The 16,845-nt window shown below is 55.7% G+C and overlaps 1 protein-coding gene across 3 annotated transcripts in view; it reads right to left on the bottom strand.

Annotated features, from left to right (window-relative positions):
• P2RY8 (P2Y receptor family member 8) overlaps positions 1-16,845 on the bottom strand; it is a 43,653-nt gene that overhangs the window by 14,159 nt on the left and 12,649 nt on the right. The window contains exon 1 of one of the 3 annotated variants that reach the window (XM_032331733.1): positions 8,334-9,290. The exons of the other annotated variants lie outside the window; for them this stretch is intronic. The gene's annotated coding sequence lies outside the window, so the exon portion shown is untranslated. Of the gene's footprint in view, positions 1-8,333; positions 9,291-16,845 lie in introns of those variants that run through there. 3 annotated transcript variants of the gene reach the window in all.

Here is a 16,845-nt window from a genome sequence, read left to right on the forward strand (position 1 = left end):
ATCTGTCCATCCATCCATCCATCCATGCATCCATCCATCATATCTATCTATCTATCTACATCCATCCATCCATCCATCCATCCATCATATCTATCTATCTATCTACATCCATCCATCCATCTACTTATCCATCCATCTGTCCATCTGTCCATCCACCGACGCATCCATCCATCCACCCACCCAACTTGAAATTCTGTTGGTGGTGTTCCATGTTGCATTACCGTTTCATGTCTTTATGCCCCAAGGTCTTTCCCATGAGGCGTTCTGTATTTTTACACCTCCCTTAGGTATACACGACCTTCTATCTTCTCCACGCTGTAACCACAGAACATTCTCTCCCCTCTTTTTGGAGGGCTTTCACAGGTCTTTAGTTTCCAGTTGCCATCCTCAGGCTGTTGCCCAAGCTGTCTCATAATTGTCAGGACAGTCGTGTCATCATGCCTGCTCTTAACCCAGGCCAGCTCTCTGCTGAGTGAAGGTATGAGTGATGGGATCTAAGAAAACGCAACGTAAAATCAGAAAGGAATGGTACCCGAGAGATCCCTGACCTCACTCACCCATCGGAGCTTGACTGCTCCCCCAACTGGGGTTCCAAGCCATTGCCTTAATAGGTCATGACCTGTGTGGCCTAGGGGAGAGATTCCTCCAATCCCAACACCTCCTGACGAGATGTTGGGATGTTGACCAACTGCTCTGAGAGTTGATCTAGAGGGACAAAAGATGAGAATAATCAACCCGGTAGAGGTTGGAGGGCTGACTAACACGAGCAGGATTCATGACTTCCTATAAAGCTACAGCAATGAAGACAGCACGGTATTAGCCGAACGGTGGAGAAACGGACCCAGGGGACCCCAGGAACAGCCCCGTAAGTATAGTCAACTGAACTCTGACAAAAAAGGCAAGGGCAGTAACCTGGACCAAAGATAATTTCTTCAACAGATGCTACTAGAACAACTGAACATCCATATACCCAAAAACCAACCAACCAACCAACAAAAATCCCCCCGAAACCCAAAAAACTAAGAATCTAGACACAGACTCAAAAGAGCTCAAAGTGGGTCACAGACTTTAGTGTAAAATGTGAAACTATAAAATGCCTCCAAATTAACACAGAACAGAATCTAGATAACCTTAGGCCCAGGGATCACTTCTTAGATCGCCAAAGGCACGATGCATGAACAAAAGAATGGATACGTCGGAATTCATCAAACTTAAAAACTTTTGTTTTGGAAAAGACAATGTCGAGACCACGTGAGTACAAGCCAGAGTGAGAGGAGGTATCTGCCAGAGACATAGCTAAAAAATATGTAGTTGTATAAACACACACACACACACACACTTATTTATCTAAAATTTACAAAGAATTGTTAAAACTCAACTATACGAGAACAACCAGCCCCATCTGAATCATGGGCTAAAGGTCAGAACCCATAGCTCGCCAAAGGAGACATAGGGATGTCACAAAGCCTACTGAGAGGTCCCACCCGTGGCGTGTCCTCAGGGAAATGCACGTTAGCCCCACAGTGAGATGCCACGAGACAGGTATCGAAATGACTGGGGTCTAAAAACACCGCCAACAGCAAAGCCTGGTAAGGCTGGGGAACGGTTCTCGGTCCACACGGGGCCTTCCTAAGTGGGCGTTTGCATCACCGGGGCCTCCTGGCCACTTTGCACCTGTCACTGTGTCTTCAAGGGTGACAGAGTACCGCCAATACCTCCACGCTTCAAGGTCCCTGATCTCTGCAGACCCGAGTCTCACGTTACTGCTGCATCGCCTCTGAGCGAAAAGTGTGTTCTCAGACTTCAGAGAGGGGCTGAGCCGCAGTCATGGGGACAGCTGGTGGGCGAAGCTAGCGGTGGAAGACGGGGGGCCGTCTGTCTGCTCAGATCACAGTGCAAGAACCCTTCCCGCTAAGCACACATGGGCACGTGATGGTCTTATCACTCTCTGTTCTAGTTCCCTCTGCATTGCACAACCCAGGTGCGCTGTAAATTATGGGTGATTTGCATGCCATTGTCTGTCTAAACGCCGGTGGGGCCTGTGCAGATTTTAATCGCCGCCTCCTGCCAGACGGCAGCCGTGTTCGCGGTTCCTTGCCTTCTCTGTCTTTTTCCCAGAGTGGGACACACGCAAAGGGCTCCCTTGCCAACCAGAGACCAGAATCTCTGAAATGCAACAAGTCCCTTGCTTTCTGTTGGCGTGACATCGTTGGTGGTTCTTGTTCGTTTTTGTTTTTTTTCCATTTTTCAAGCTGCACCCCCTACGCACATGTTCCTGAGCAGTTCCGTCACAGCCAAAGCAGGCTCCGTCTGTGAGGCAGGAAGTGACCAGAGGCACACATTAATTAACGTCAACAGCCATTCTGTGAAAGAAAACCCAGCCGGCCTGGGGGTTGGGGACCTGCCGGGAAGTAGCAGTTTGCAGGCGGCGCAGAACAGGAATTTCAGGCCCCTCCACCACGACAGAACCAGAACGGCGTGAATACGTTGGAGAGGTTTACAGAAGGAGTGGAAGCAGAGAGGGGTGAGCGGGTCCACAGGCAACGAACTAAAGCTCTCCTATGCTCAAAGACCTTGATTCAGATCTCTTCTCTAGGTCAATAGATTGTGATGCCACTTAATAGTTGAGCCACCACGGGGTTCATGGTGCCCATCCAGTTTCTACCAACATGTCCTGCAAAGGTGGCAAAGTGAAAATGGTCCAAGGCACGTCTGAGGAGAAGCCAAGGCATCGCGATAGTCTCACAACTGCTTGAATGTGATGGGCACTTTCCCTCGTTCTCTTGATTGAAACACCCAGGGACAGGAGCCCTTCAGTGGGACATGCCCGGGGTATGCACATTTCCCTGCTTTCCAGATGGTGTTTAAGCTTGTGGATGGGAAGAACTCCCCTAACATGCTGATGAAGACAGATAGAGGTGCATCTCCAGGTCATGCCAGGCAGGGCTTGGGGTCCAGAGAAGGGTCTTTTAAAAAAAGGAGCTGTGTATGTGTGCAGATCAATATATAGATAATAGAGACACGTAGATGGCTGATGGAGTATAAGGTTAGGCAGATTGGTCAATGGGTGATAGATACAGTTCGATGGATGGACGCATAGACAGAAGATCGGTGGCTGGTAGACAGATAGAAGGTAGATACATATATGGCTGGGTAGATATGTGATGGATGATGGGTGATACATCATGGATACGCAGATACGGAGATACAGGTGAGCAGGTGGATAGATAAATGGATGGATGGATAGACAGACTGATAGATGATAGATAGATTGATAGATAGAAAACAGATAGATGTAGGATGAATGGATGAGTGATGGATGGATAGATAAATAACAGATAGATACATATATATGGACAGATGCATAGATGGATGGATGGATGGATGGATGGATGGATAGACGGATGGGTGGATGGTGGGATGGATGGATGGTTGGATGGATGGATGGTTGGATGGATGGATGGATGGATGTGTGGATGGATGGATGGATGGATGGATGGATGGATGGTTGGATGGATGGATGGATGGATGGATGGTTGGATGGATGGATAGATGGATGGATGGATGGATGGATGGATGGATAGATGGACGGATGGATAGATGGATGGATGGATGGATGGATGGATGGATAGACAGATAACAGATAGATATATACAGACAGATGGACGGATGGATGGATGGATGGATACATATGATAGATGGATAGATAGATACATGATAAGTATGGATAGATAGATAACAGATAGAGATGGGCAGATGGATCCATGAACGGATGGATGGATACATAGGTAGATCTACATAGACAGATGGGCAGATGGATGGACGGACAGCTATGAGAGATAGATGGACAGATGGCTAGAAAGGTGATGGATGGATGATGGGGATAGGTAGATGTGTAGATGAGAGATACAGACGGATAAGTGGAGGGATGGTTTAGAGACATGGATGAGAAGGGGAAGCACATTTGCCTCAAGGATCTCCCTTTGTTTGCCTTGTGTCAATGCACAATTCATGATCTTGCTCAAGAAAGACCTTGCTTGTTAACTGAAACCCGTCTACTCCAAGGCCCCATCCACGGTTCAAATGGATATGAAGTTAGATGTTGACTTTACTGTTTCATCAAAGACGCAGTGTCTTGAAATGAATGAAAGGAAAACTGGTGACTTGGGGCAGGAGGAAATCCCCTAAATGGACCCATTTACATTTTTTTTCTGTGCGAAATTGATGGTCTGCCCTACCGTGTGTCCATGGAGATGTGATGGCCTGGTGATGAGCAGCCTAGCCTTGGTGGTGGGGTGGGGGGTTGGTTAGCAAGATGTGAGTTCAAGTCCCAGTTCCTTTAGTGGGAGATGGATGGCCCCATCCAGGGACCTCCCTCTGTGAGCCCAGTTTCCACCATGGGAGATGGGACAGTATTGCTTTCCTATGACTATGACAACACATGACCACAAATTGGGGCCTTAAAACAATGGAAACTTTCTCTGTCCCAGCTCTGGAGGCCAAGAGTCCCGAATGAAGCTGTCAGCATGGCTGGTTCCTTCTGAAGGAGGCTACAATGCACACGTGAGTTCTTCCCCAAGTAGGATGGTCAACCGTGCATTGAAATGAGGCAATAAAGGGGGAAATATGCCATGTGATGTTCCCACTCACTATCTAGACTGTCCATGCACCTACCCATTTATATCTGTTATCTATCTATCTATCTATCATCTGTCTATCTCTCTCCATCCATCCAACCACCCATCCATTCATCCATCCATCCACCCACCCAATCTATGTGTCTGTGTATCTCTGTATCCATCTCCAACCACCCATCATTCATCATTCTATCCATACATCCATCCATCATCTGATTATCCATCATATCCATCCATCCATCCATCCATCCAACCATCCAACCATCCAACCATCCAACCATCCATCCATCCATCCATCCAACCATCCAACCATGCAACCATCCAACCATCCATCCATCCATCCATCCAACCATCCATCCATCCAACCATCCATCCATCCATCCATCCATCCACCCATCCATCCATTTATCTGTTCATCTCTATGTATCTGTTCATCTCTCTGTCTCTCAATTAGCCATTCTGTCCCGGGTAAACCCCAAGAGAAACGAAGATCCACGTCCACACACAAGCATGGACACGCATGTGCATAACAGCACTATTCAAAGCAGCCAAACGGTAGAGACAACCCAACTTTCTATCGACAGGTGGATGCAGAAGCAGAAGACGGTCCATGCCTGCAACGGAATATTACTCAACCATGAAAAAGGAGTCACGTTCCAACACCTGCCACCACGTTATGGGATCTTGAAACACGACGCTCCCAGAGAGACGCTGACACCAAAGGCCACATTCTGTGTGACTCTATTTATGGGAGACGTCCAGAACGGGAAACCCACTGAGAGAAAGCCGATTGCTGGTCCCTTGGGGCTGCACAGAAAGCACAGGAAGGGACTGCACTGTGGGGCTGGGGTCTCCTTGTGGGGCAACGAGAGTCTTCTGGAACCAGGTAGAGGCAGTGGTCACATGAGATGGTGAATGGACCAAAGGCCCCCTGAATTATTTACTTGCTTGTGTGCTATGTGAATTATAGGTCCATAAAAATGAAGGCCTCAGAGACCCCGGCGGGAGAAAGCCTGAAGACGTTTCTGCTGAGCTTCCCTATGTCCTGCTGGGCTCTCACGCCCTCATGTCCTCCTAGCTGACTGCTCACCCCAGCTTCTGAGAATTCCCTCCTTTGTCTCCAGCGTCCCTGCCCTTTGGGTCACTGGTGGGGTGTCTGCAGCTGGCCACCCACGTCTGCTGGCCTGTGGTTTCCGCAGCCCTTTACACCCGCAGCGGGACCTGGGTAAAGAGGAAGGGGTGACAACAACCACCTTCACTCATGACATAACACTTTCCCTGGGAAGCCGGCATTTGTGGGTTCAGAGTTCCCAGGGGCTCCTACTGTTTTCATTTCCTTCTGTCCCGAGGCCCCAGACAGTTTCTCTCTGGCTCGCATCCCCCGGGGGGACGGGAAGGCTTGGGCCGAGCATCCCCGAGCCTTCAGACCATGTCTGTGGTGTTTCTGGGTGAGCCCTGCTCCTGCCCTGGGTCTAGCTGTGCCATCTCAGCGTCGGCTGTCCCCGTGTCTGGGGCCACGCTGTGTGCTGAGGAGCAGAGGGGGTTGGCCTGAGACCGTGGCCTGCACCACGTATGACCAGCCATGGCTTTCCCTCACGCACAGAGCTGTCCTCACTGGAGACCGTCGGCCCCTGGTGAGGTGACACCTGCGGTTTGGGGCTGTGAGTCTCGGGCGTGGACACACGTCAGAACACAGCGACAGAAGAGAGAGAGGGTGTCGGCAGCGTCCCCTGTCTGGGCAGCCCCCCAGGAGCCCCTCGGTTCACGCAGAAGCAGAATGGCTTGGCCGAGCCCGCCTGCTCCCCGAGTGTCCCTGTCGTGACCCGTCTGGGTATCTGTCAGTGCAGCCCCTCGCCCCTCGGACTGGCGGAGGCCTGCGGGATCGCGCCCACGTTGCTGGTCTTTGCCCGCTGACCAGCAAGCACCCAGGCCTCTCGGAGCAGCCGCGCGCGTCTCAGGGCAGGACACCGAGACCGCTGGCTGGGGTCGGCGAGGGCCGCAGTCCTCCAGGCCAGGCCTGGGAGACGCGCAGCTCTGTCCTGCGCTCAGACCCGGGCACACGGGCGTCCTCCTGCAACGCACACAGAGGGAGTGAGCGGCACACGGAGGTCCCCGTCCGCGCACAGAGAGGGACGCACGGGCGCACGGATGAGCGAGAGGACGGACGGAGGACGGATGGCGCGGCCCGTGAAGGCGGCGCGGACGTGTGGACGCGTGAACGGAAGGACGGAGGGGTCGGTGCACGTGTTCGCCCAGAGCCCCTCCTGCACCCTGGGGCTCCTGCCCCGGCTCCTCTGACGCGGCCTGCCGTGCCGCTGGCCGTGCAGCCTGCACTGTCTTCTCTCCCGTGCTGTCCCCTGCCGTGTCCAGCCCCTGCCCTGCTGTCTCCCTGCTGCAGCAGAGCCTGGTGTCCAGCCCCTTTTCCTCCCCTGCAGTCAGTCTGACCTTTGTGGTCCACAGGACTGTGCGTCCCACACGCGCGAGATGCGGCCCACGCGAGTCCCGCCCCAGAGTCCCAACACTGAGCTCCTGGGGACTTCCCCAAGGCTTAGCCTCATCTGACCCTGGTATGAGCAACACAACCATCCAGACAGGCTAGTCCCTCTGAGTTCTGCTTTCCAAAGAGGGGGTTCAGGCTGCCAGGGCATCTCTTTCCTTGCACACAGGGCGAGCAGACTTCTTCCAGAGACCCTAAACCCACAGTTGAGGGGTGGGGGGGGCAGAGGAAGGCGGAGCTAGAACAGTGGACGGGAGAGAGAGAGCAGGAGCTGACAACATTTACACTCCTGGATCCAGCCGTGCCTGAAGCTGTCCTGAAATCCGTAACTACCCAGTTAGACAATTTCCACCTTGAGTCCAGTGTCTGTTGTGTGCCACCCCAAGAGCTGTTCCTCACCCAGCCGGCGTGCACCCCGTTGGGGGACAGAATGGCAGAGGAGGCAGATTCGAGCCGGGGACACCGCGGCTGCTGCCTCGGCCGACACACAGTCATTCCACGGTAGCCCGACGCAACACCGCCTGCCTTGTCGGAGGTCACCGAGTCCCTGCACGGAACCCTGGTGACAGGGGCCCGCGTGGCCGTCAGCCCTCCGTCCGTGCCAACGACAACGCGGACCAACCAAGAACAATGGGCCCCCACCCCTGTGAAACCGTAACCAAAAAAAGAAAAGAAAAAGAAAGCACCGAAGGCAGGTGTGCAGCTCCAACGTCTCATCCCAGAAACGCTGGGATGAGACAGCGAGCTCGCGTGTCGGGAGGGACGGAGCGGTCTCGGCAACCCGGCTAGACCACACCGGCCGGCGGAGGGACGCGGGGCGCCGGCGAGGGGAGTTGCATTAAAACCCACGGGACACTGAGCCATTGTCTGGTTTGCATGTCCCGAGACGTGCAAAGACGAGGGGTGTCCGTGGAGCCCTGACACCCGCGGGCCCTCCACCCGAGGCCTGGGACCCTGCGGCAGGCTCTGCGTTCCCCCCGTGCACCCCATAAATCGAGGGTAGGACACGGGGGCGGCCAAGGTTCTCGCAGCACACGCCCCCAAGGGAGCTGACCACCAGCCCCGCGACCCAGCAGCATCTTTAGGTGGACGGCTGCATCCCCTCGCCCGGGATTTGCCCTGCCTCCCTGGGGAACGGGGGGGCGGCCCTCGGCGTGACCCAGGCTTGCGTGCCCCCCTCCTCGGGTCCCGTGACTTACAGCGACGGTCCTGGGCGAGCTGTCCCCGCGGAGCTGCTCTGACCGGCGTGCGGTGGGGACCCTTACACTGGTGCACGGGCGGCGGTCCCTTCAGAGAAAGGACCCCGTGGCGGTCCGTCCGCGACACCCGCCCCCCAGCAAAGTCGACACGGTCCCCGGCCCCCCAGGGGACCCAGCCGCCTGCCCATAACGGCAAGCCGTCATCTGCAGATTTAATTAAACACACAAAGGTTGTGAAAGGTTCCTCTTTTTCGCAGCGGGCTCCGGGGCCGGGCGGGGGCAGGGCGCCGTCCCTCCGTGCCGGGGATTTCACAGATTTTTTTTTTTCAAGTCTACATTAAAAAAAAAAAAAGGGTATTTATTAAAAAACAAACAAAAAAAAGCTTTGCCGGAACGTAGTCAGGGCCCGACGTGCGGAGGCTGAGTTGGTGGTGAGGACGGGGGACACGTTGCCGTGTGGTTTCCTCTGGATACATTTTAGACCGTTTGGTTTTACTCTGTAAACAGCCGTTCTCGGTAATGATCGAACGCACAGTCCCGATCCGAATGACGCTCGTTAATGCCAAGGAAGCCGCTGGACTATGGTCCGTTTTCTGAGTTTTTTCCCATTATGAGCTGAATTGTGTGCCCCCCCCCCCCGCCCCCAACCCCAACCTCACACATTCAAACCCTTACCCCCAGGAACTCAGAATGTCAGTGTATTTGCACGCGGGGTTTTTAAGGAGGTAAAGCCTGGATCTCAGCTTCTCAGACTCAGCCCTGCCTGGATCTCAGACCCCCAGCCTCAGCCCTGCCTGGATCTCAGACCCCCAGACTCAGTCCTGCCTGGATTTCAGACCCCCAGACTCAGCCCTACCTTGATCTCAGCCTCCCAGACTCGGCCCTGCCTGGATCTCAGACCCCCAGAGTCAGCCCTGCCTGGATCTCAGACCCCCAGCCTCAGCCCTACCTGGATCTCAGACCCCCAGCCTCAGCCCTGCCTGGATCTCAGACCCCCAGCCTCAGCCCTGCCTGGATCTCAGACCCCCAGCCTCGGCCCTGCCTGGATCTCAGACCCCCAGACTCGGCCCTGCCTGGATCTCAGACCCCCAGACTCGGCCCTGCCTGGCGCTCAGACCCCCAGCCTCGGCCCTGCCTGGATCTCAGACCCCCAGCCTCAGCCCTGCCTGGATCTCATACTGCCAGCCTCAGCCTTGCCTGGATCTCATACTGCCAGCCTCAGCCCTGCCTGGATGTCATACGGCCAGCCTCAGCCCTGCCTGGATCTCAGACCCCCAGCCTCAGCCCTGCCTGGATCTCATACTGCCAGCCTCAGCCCTGCCTGGATCTCATACCGCCAGCTTCAGCCCTGCGTGGATCTCATACGGCCAGCCTCAGCCCTGCCTGGATCTCAGACCCCCAGCCTCAGCCTTGCCTGGATCTCATACTGCCAGCCTCAGCCCTGCCTGGATCTCATACGGCCAGCCTCAGCCCTGCCTGGATCTCAGACCCCCAGCCTCAGCCTTGCCTGGATCTCATACTGCCAGCCTCAGCCCTGCCTGGATGTCATACGGCCAGCCTCAGCCCTGCCTGGATCTCAGACCCCCAGCCTCAGCCCTGCCTGGATCTCATACTGCCAGCCTCAGCCCTGCCTGGATCTCATACCGCCAGCTTCAGCCCTGCGTGGATCTCATACGGCCAGCCTCAGCCCTGCCTGGATCTCATACTGCCAGCCTCAGCCCTGCCTGGATCTCATACGGCCAGCCTCAGCCCTGCCTGGATCTCAGACCCCCAGCCTCAGCCCTGCCTGGATCTCAGACCCCCAGACTCAGCCCTGCCTGGATCTCACACTCCCAGCCTTGAGCTCCGGGATCAATAAATGCCTGTAGCTAACGTTGCCCCGCATGGGGTGTACGTGGTGCCATCCCTGAGCACACCGTTACGTTCCCTTCCCAGGAGGCAGGTTGGGGACAACAGAGGAACCGACTGGGGTTTTAAACAGAAGCACGCCGGGTACAGGCCACTCTAGGTACCTCAGAAGCACATGACGGACGCACGGACGGAAAGACTCGCGCTGGCAATCTGGCCGTCCACCCTGCAGATCCCTGAAAACCATTGCCGGGGCGGCGGGCCTTGCATTCTGGCTCCGTGGCTCGGCTGCACGTTGACTTGTGATGCTGGAGGGTAGGCAGAGCCACGGGAAAGGATTCTGCAGCTTTGGTTAGGGGAGTCCCCCAAGAGGGCCCCCACCTGGGCTGCAGCCCCCTAGAAGGATACATCCTGATGGCTGGTGCTGCTCCCTCCGAAGGCTTGTTTCCTCCCCTCTTCCAGCCCTTCCCACGGCCCCAGAACCCTCCTCCTGGGGCCTTCTTCCGCTGCCATTCTGCAGAGGAACAGGCTAGGAGGACGGCCCTTCAGCTCCGGATGTCCCGCGAGCGGCGGCCTGAGGCCTCGTGCATGAAGCCACAGGACGCATTTCATGCCACGCGGACTGAACCCCTGATCACGGCTTCCCCGGAAGCTTTGCCCTATTAGCATTTTAAGAACAAAGCCCCTGGAGACCCCCCGCCCCAGGGATGGACGGCGATTATTTACCATGTCCTAGTTTCTGAGTCTGGCGTTCCCGTCGCCAAACGCACGGGGAAATCCGGCTGGGAGAGACGTGTGTGCGGGACTAGTTCCCCGCGGGGACGCCGTGGCCCGACCCAGCTCCTGCAGCTCCGTGTCCTTTAGCTTGGGCTCTTTCCCCCCATCTGCAAAGCCTGCTGCGCACCCTCGTGTCTCCTGCCCGAAGTCCTCTACCCTGCTGCTGTCTTGCACGCCGAGGGACCTTCCTGCCTTGGACCCAACCCCAACAGGACAGCCCTGGGTCACCCGCCCACCTCCATTGCGCTTTGCCGATGACCAGCCTTCACGCCGTCGGCAAACCCCAACCTCCTGTCTGCAAAGCCAACAGGACGGAAGCCCAGGGTCTGAGGATTCAGACGTGGACCTGTTTGGGGGTGGGACGGGGGTCTGCCTTCCTCGGGGCGGGGGGCTTGCAGAATTCATTTCTGGACCCCCACCGCTGGGTCGGATACGCGTCCGTGATGGTGGGTGGTGAGTGTGCATGGTGGGGTGGGGTGTGCAGCAGAGAGAGAGGGTGCAGGACTGAGCTCAGGCATGTCTCCCAAAGCTGGACACCTCCTGGGTCTGGTGAGGCTTTTGAGAGGCTACCGTGAGGACGATGAGGGGAAAATAGGCAGGTAGGACCCGGGGAGCAGCAGGAACTAAGCAGAGCTGTGATAGGGTGCGAGCGTCTTGGGGTCATAGGGAGAAGCAGGAAGGACACCGAGCTTAGGAGCGTTTGAGCCGAGCCGGGGAGAACCAGCCACCGTTTCCCCCCGGCCTGGACTTGGGACCAGGGAATGTAGATTCCCTCGACTTTGTAGGACCAGAGATGGGGCTCACGGTCCTGTGCCAAGAGCCCAGGGATGGCCCAGCCCTGCATGGACTCCTCCCCAGTCATCACTTGGCTTGTGTTGCCGTCTTGGCAACGGGTCCTAACGCTGCTGTGGTCGCGGGGGAGCCCACACGCCTTCGAGGTCCTGCCCTCGCTCCTTTTGGGAATCGCCGCATCTCAGCACAGCTCTGTGCAATCGCTCGGGCACGTGATGAGCAGAACGAGGTTCCTGCACACGGAGGCTTGACAATGCAGGACGGCGGCACCCGTGTGGACGTGAACGGAGCTCGAGGACACGGAGCTCGGTGACATCAGTCAGATGCCGGAAGAAAAATCCTACACCGGGACCCCAGAGCCATCAGACGCACAGGTGGTGGGTGCCCGGGGCTCGGCGGGGAGGACCCGGGGTGAGTGTCTCATGGGGACAGACTTCCAGCTTTGCAAGATGAAAACGTCCCTGAGGGACGCCCGGGTGGCTCCGTCGCTGAAGCATCAGCTTTGGGATCAGGTCCTGAGATTGAGTCCCGCGTGGGCTCCCTGCTCGGAGGAGAGTCTGCTTCTCCCTCTCCAGCTCCCCCTGCTAGAGCTCTCTCTCCCCCTCTCTCTCTCTCTCTCTCTCTCTCCCAAACAAATAATCTTTAAACATTAAAAAAAAAAAAGATTTAGGGAGCAGCATCGAGCTTATACACAGCAGGATGTCATGGTGCGTGTAGAGGTCGGCTGAGAAGGCAGGTTTCCCTACGAAGCCTTCTTACCCCATACACACAAATCAAAGAAGAAAATATATAAAATAAGTTCAGATAAAAGCTCCATAAAATAGCACAGCTATTTCCCCCGGGGGTGAGGGGACGGGGTCACTGCGGAGTCATCTTGGGGTTGCCGTGGGCGGTCTGATAACAGGACTCTGCCGGCACGGGTCTTCTGTACTGAGCGATGTCCTCCGGGGGGACGGGGATCCTGGGTTCGCCAGTGGCCAGTCCTTGCATGCAGGACGGAAAAAACCCTAAATGGCAGGCATGCTTTTTTTTTCTTTTTTAGGGTTAGGAGCAGCTTGGAGTTCCCAGATCAAAGCAGGGTGCCGGGGGGCCGCTGAGGCTACAGTGACGTGAGCCGGTGTCGCCCAGCGCTGGCTTCCAAGAGCAGCGTCACCACCGACCTCCACACCCCAGAGTCTGGTCCTCCGAGGGGCCAGCGTGGGTTCCGAGCTGTGACCACCGACAGGCCCGGTTAGTGGGGACCCCGGGGGCTTCCCGGGAGAGTCCCCCGCAGCAGCTCGCCGAGCTGGACACCCCCGTGAGCGGGATGCTGGAGACCCACAGGCACACACACTTGTACCAGGAGGGAAGTGACCCCTGTGCACAGCCGGGCGCGGTGCCAGGTTTCCTGCCCCCTCTGCCCTGAGGCCAAAGTCTCGGTTCTGTCCTGTGGGAGGTGGGGATTTTCAACCCTGACCTTTTCACGGGCCCCGGGGCTGGGCAGGGCCCCGGCATGGCTGAGGGTGTGTGTCCTGGAGCCGGCTGAGTTCCGGGGGCCTCCTCTGCTCGCACGCCTGGTGGGAGGGCGGTTTGCACGGTGATTCCCGGGACCAGACGGCAGGAGGCGGAGATGTGGGAGCCCCGAGGACATCAGCAGCGTCCGTGGGAGGGACGTTCAGACCTTTGTCCATGTTTCTGTTTGGCTTTCCCGTCCGTGTTTGGATGTCCAGCTCTGTCTAGGGTTGTGGTGGCTGCAACGGTGTCCCCAAGGGCAGACTGCAAAGGGAGTGGGTTTATGCCTCCCTGTTGTCTACTGCTCTGAGCTCGGCTGCCCTTCCTCCCGCACAGCAAACTCGGCGTTGGGGTTTCTGACAATTGGCCGGGGACTGGCCCCACCTGGGGCTGCTTCCTCTTTGCGCTCACCTTCAGGGGCACATTTCCCCCCCAGTGTGCCCTGCGGAGGGCTCTGTGCCTGCTGTTCTGCCTGCCTCTTGTCCCCAACCGGCCCTTTACCCCTCCCCGCCCCTGGCCGTAAAGGAACGAGACCACGCTGACCGCCTCCACCGAGCCAGCAAACCCTGCTTTGCGGCCTGCCACGGTGTGGGGAGAGGCAGACAGGAAACGTGACCCCAAAAGGATATGTCCTCATCCTGACCCCCGGAGCCTGGGAATGGGGCTTTCTTGGGGGGAGCTGGGTCTTTGCAGATGTGATTAAATGAAGGATCTGACCTCATCCTGGATGAGGTTGTCCTTCTACATCCAGGGACGGGGTCCTTGTAAGATTTGGAGGACAAGAGACAGACAGAGGAGAAGCCACGTGAGGATGGAGGCAGAGACGGGCGGGACACAGCCACCAGCCCGACGACACCTGGAGCCCCAGAAGCTGGAACAGGCAGGAACGACCCTCCCTCTCCTGGCCCTGCCCCGCCTGGATCTCAGCATCCCTGCCCCGCCTGGATCTCAGACTTCTGGCCTAGACTTGGGAGAATTTCTATTGTTTTCGGTCACCCGTGTGTAGTCCTCGGTTGTGGCTGCCCCAGGAAATGACCACCAGTGTCTTCGTCTGCGCAGCCTAAAGCTATATGGACGTTAGCAGCCAACGCCGCCAATTTTAACAGATGCAAACCACTCCGTTCCCACCGCGAACGTGGCTGTTTAAGAACGCGACGGCGAGGCGACCGTTCTGAAGGCGTCTTGGACGGTATCAACGTTACATACCGTATCATGCCTGTCACCGACCGATGAACGGACTCTTGGAAGACTGGGCAATGTCACACGATTTTTTTCTCTCTCTGTCTCTCTGTCTCTCTCTCTCCTCAAACTGCCATTTTGTTATCACCGTTTTTGCAGATTCTGAGCGTCTCAGGGACGTGCTCGAAACTCTTCGGTCTGCGATCGCGTCCAAGTCACGACCACCAAAATAGGTGTGTGCGCTGTAACGCACACGTGTGTTTCACTTCCCGTCCGTCGGGCCCTCGGCGCCGAAAGGCTTGTTCGGAGTCATTGTGGTCACATCGGTGCAAGAAACATGACTCTATCGCACGCCTTGATACACCTAACAGTGGGGGAAAAAAATGTATGGGACACGACTTCCCGAATGAGGTGGACTGTGGTCAGGATCTTCCCACACGTTGAAGAAAACAGAACATTCGTGCACCGAAAGAAACACGTATTCTCTCATTTTCGCTTTCAGTAGGCATTGAATTCAACACACATCTTGCAAGCTCCCCCAGGACGAGGGCTCAGTGTCCCCCAAGCCGATAGGCTCTGATTCGGTTCCAGCGAGGGCTCGCGAACTCACGGAGTAGCCGATTCGGAGGAGATGGTGCAACGGTTTCATCCGTGGGATTCCCGCCCATGAATCTTGAAACTAGTAGGAGGTGATCCCGCCATGTTGAAAAGTCTCCATGGGTCCGACGGGCAACTCTAGCGTCCTTGGGGCATGACAAACCGGACATGTGAACATTGTCTTTGCTCCAGGGAATTCAGACGTTCCCCTGCATGGGCCCCGTGCACCTGCTTTGTGAGTGAGTCACCTCCCCGGCCGTCGACACAGGGGCGACCAGGTGGGTGACACGGGACCCTTCAGGATTATGATATCCGGGGTTGACTATTAAGAAGGTGAGCACCTCCTTTGGGGTCACTGGGGACATCAGTCGTAGTAGGATCTATCCTGGAGGAGGGCTTGCTTTCTCTTGTTCACCCAGAATTCTAGAACTTTCTTGAACTTGCATTTGAGTTGAACGTTGACTGGAAAAGAAACAACCTTATCTCCGTGGTCACACGTGGATTTTTTTTAAATTAAGTGTGTGCAGGGACCCTCCTCTGCCTCTGGGCAGTCTCTGGTGCATTGGGCATCTCAGTCTGAAGGACCTCTACTGCTCTCAGTCTTCACGCATGGAGAGGGAGAGGTCACCTGGGACTTAGGGGGAGGGGGCAGTGTGCAAAATTAGTTCTCAGTGAAAGCACTTTTGATTTGTAGGTGATGGTAAATGGGCGCCCGAAACGTTCAACAGCTTGGTGAGGAGGCAGGATCTCTCTGCTTTTCTAAGAAGGGAATCTGGGTCACAGGAGGTGACAAGGCTGTGCTCCCGGCTTTAGTGTCTCTGTGAGAACCCAACACTCACTTCCATCCCTGCAAGAAACGGTTTCTGCTGGGAGAGGGGGAAGCATCTTACAGGGACTGTGCCCACCGCCAACCTCCCGACTCCTGTCCCCACAGATGGTGGGTGCAGTTCCACCAACAACTGCCCCAAACTAGCTTTCCTATTTACAACAAAGTTGGGTGCCTTGAAGTCATTACCGTACTAAGCAGGGTGAAAGCACAAATACACTAAGCAGTTGATTAACCAAGAAAATGAACTGTTGGGCTTGGATCTCACCGATGGTTCGAGAGTTGTTTGTGTTTTTTCTCTTCCTGGTGGAGAGGGGGTACAGACAGGAGGCAGATATGTCACAGCAATGCTGTTAGTGACAAACGCATGTTACTTTCCGAGGGTGTTTCCACAAAGCAAGGCGTCACTTGCTTGGGAGCGTCGGGTTGTAAATTGTGGGTGTTTACCGGGCATTTCCAACCAGCCGGCCTTCAGCTGGTGTGTCGTATTCAACCCTAAGAACAACCCTATGGTGGGAACCTAAACTCTGGATCCCACAGGCATAAGGATAAGCTCTGCACATTTTCCTCCCCCACCCCACCCCTGTACATTTTCCCCCTCTGTTCTACTGATCTCTTAATTTCATCGTTTCCTTACTTCTACCTTACTTTGGTTTCAGCTAGCTCTTTCTAGATGCTTAAGATGGACTCTTGGGCCGTGGGCATGCAGTTTTTTTTCTTGTTGCATCCGTGGATTCAAGGCTATGAATTTGCCTGTTTTCACCACTTTGGTCTCCTCTTACGTACTTTGAGGCGTTGTGTCCTAATTATCGTTTGCGTGAGCGTCCTACTGTGACAAAGCACGACAAGCTTTAGACAACGGAGATCTGCTTTCTTACCCCCCAGGTGGCCAGAGCCCCCAAATCAGTTTTCCCAGTTAAAAGTCAAAATAGTGGCCAAGCTGGCTCCTTGTGGCGACGCTAGGGGAAAATCTGTTTGCTTGTCTTTTCTGGATTCTGGAAG

The sequence above is a fragment of the Mustela erminea genome, chromosome X, assembly GCF_009829155.1.
Source record: "Mustela erminea isolate mMusErm1 chromosome X, mMusErm1.Pri, whole genome shotgun sequence".
Lineage (NCBI taxonomy): Eukaryota > Metazoa > Chordata > Mammalia > Carnivora > Mustelidae > Mustela > Mustela erminea.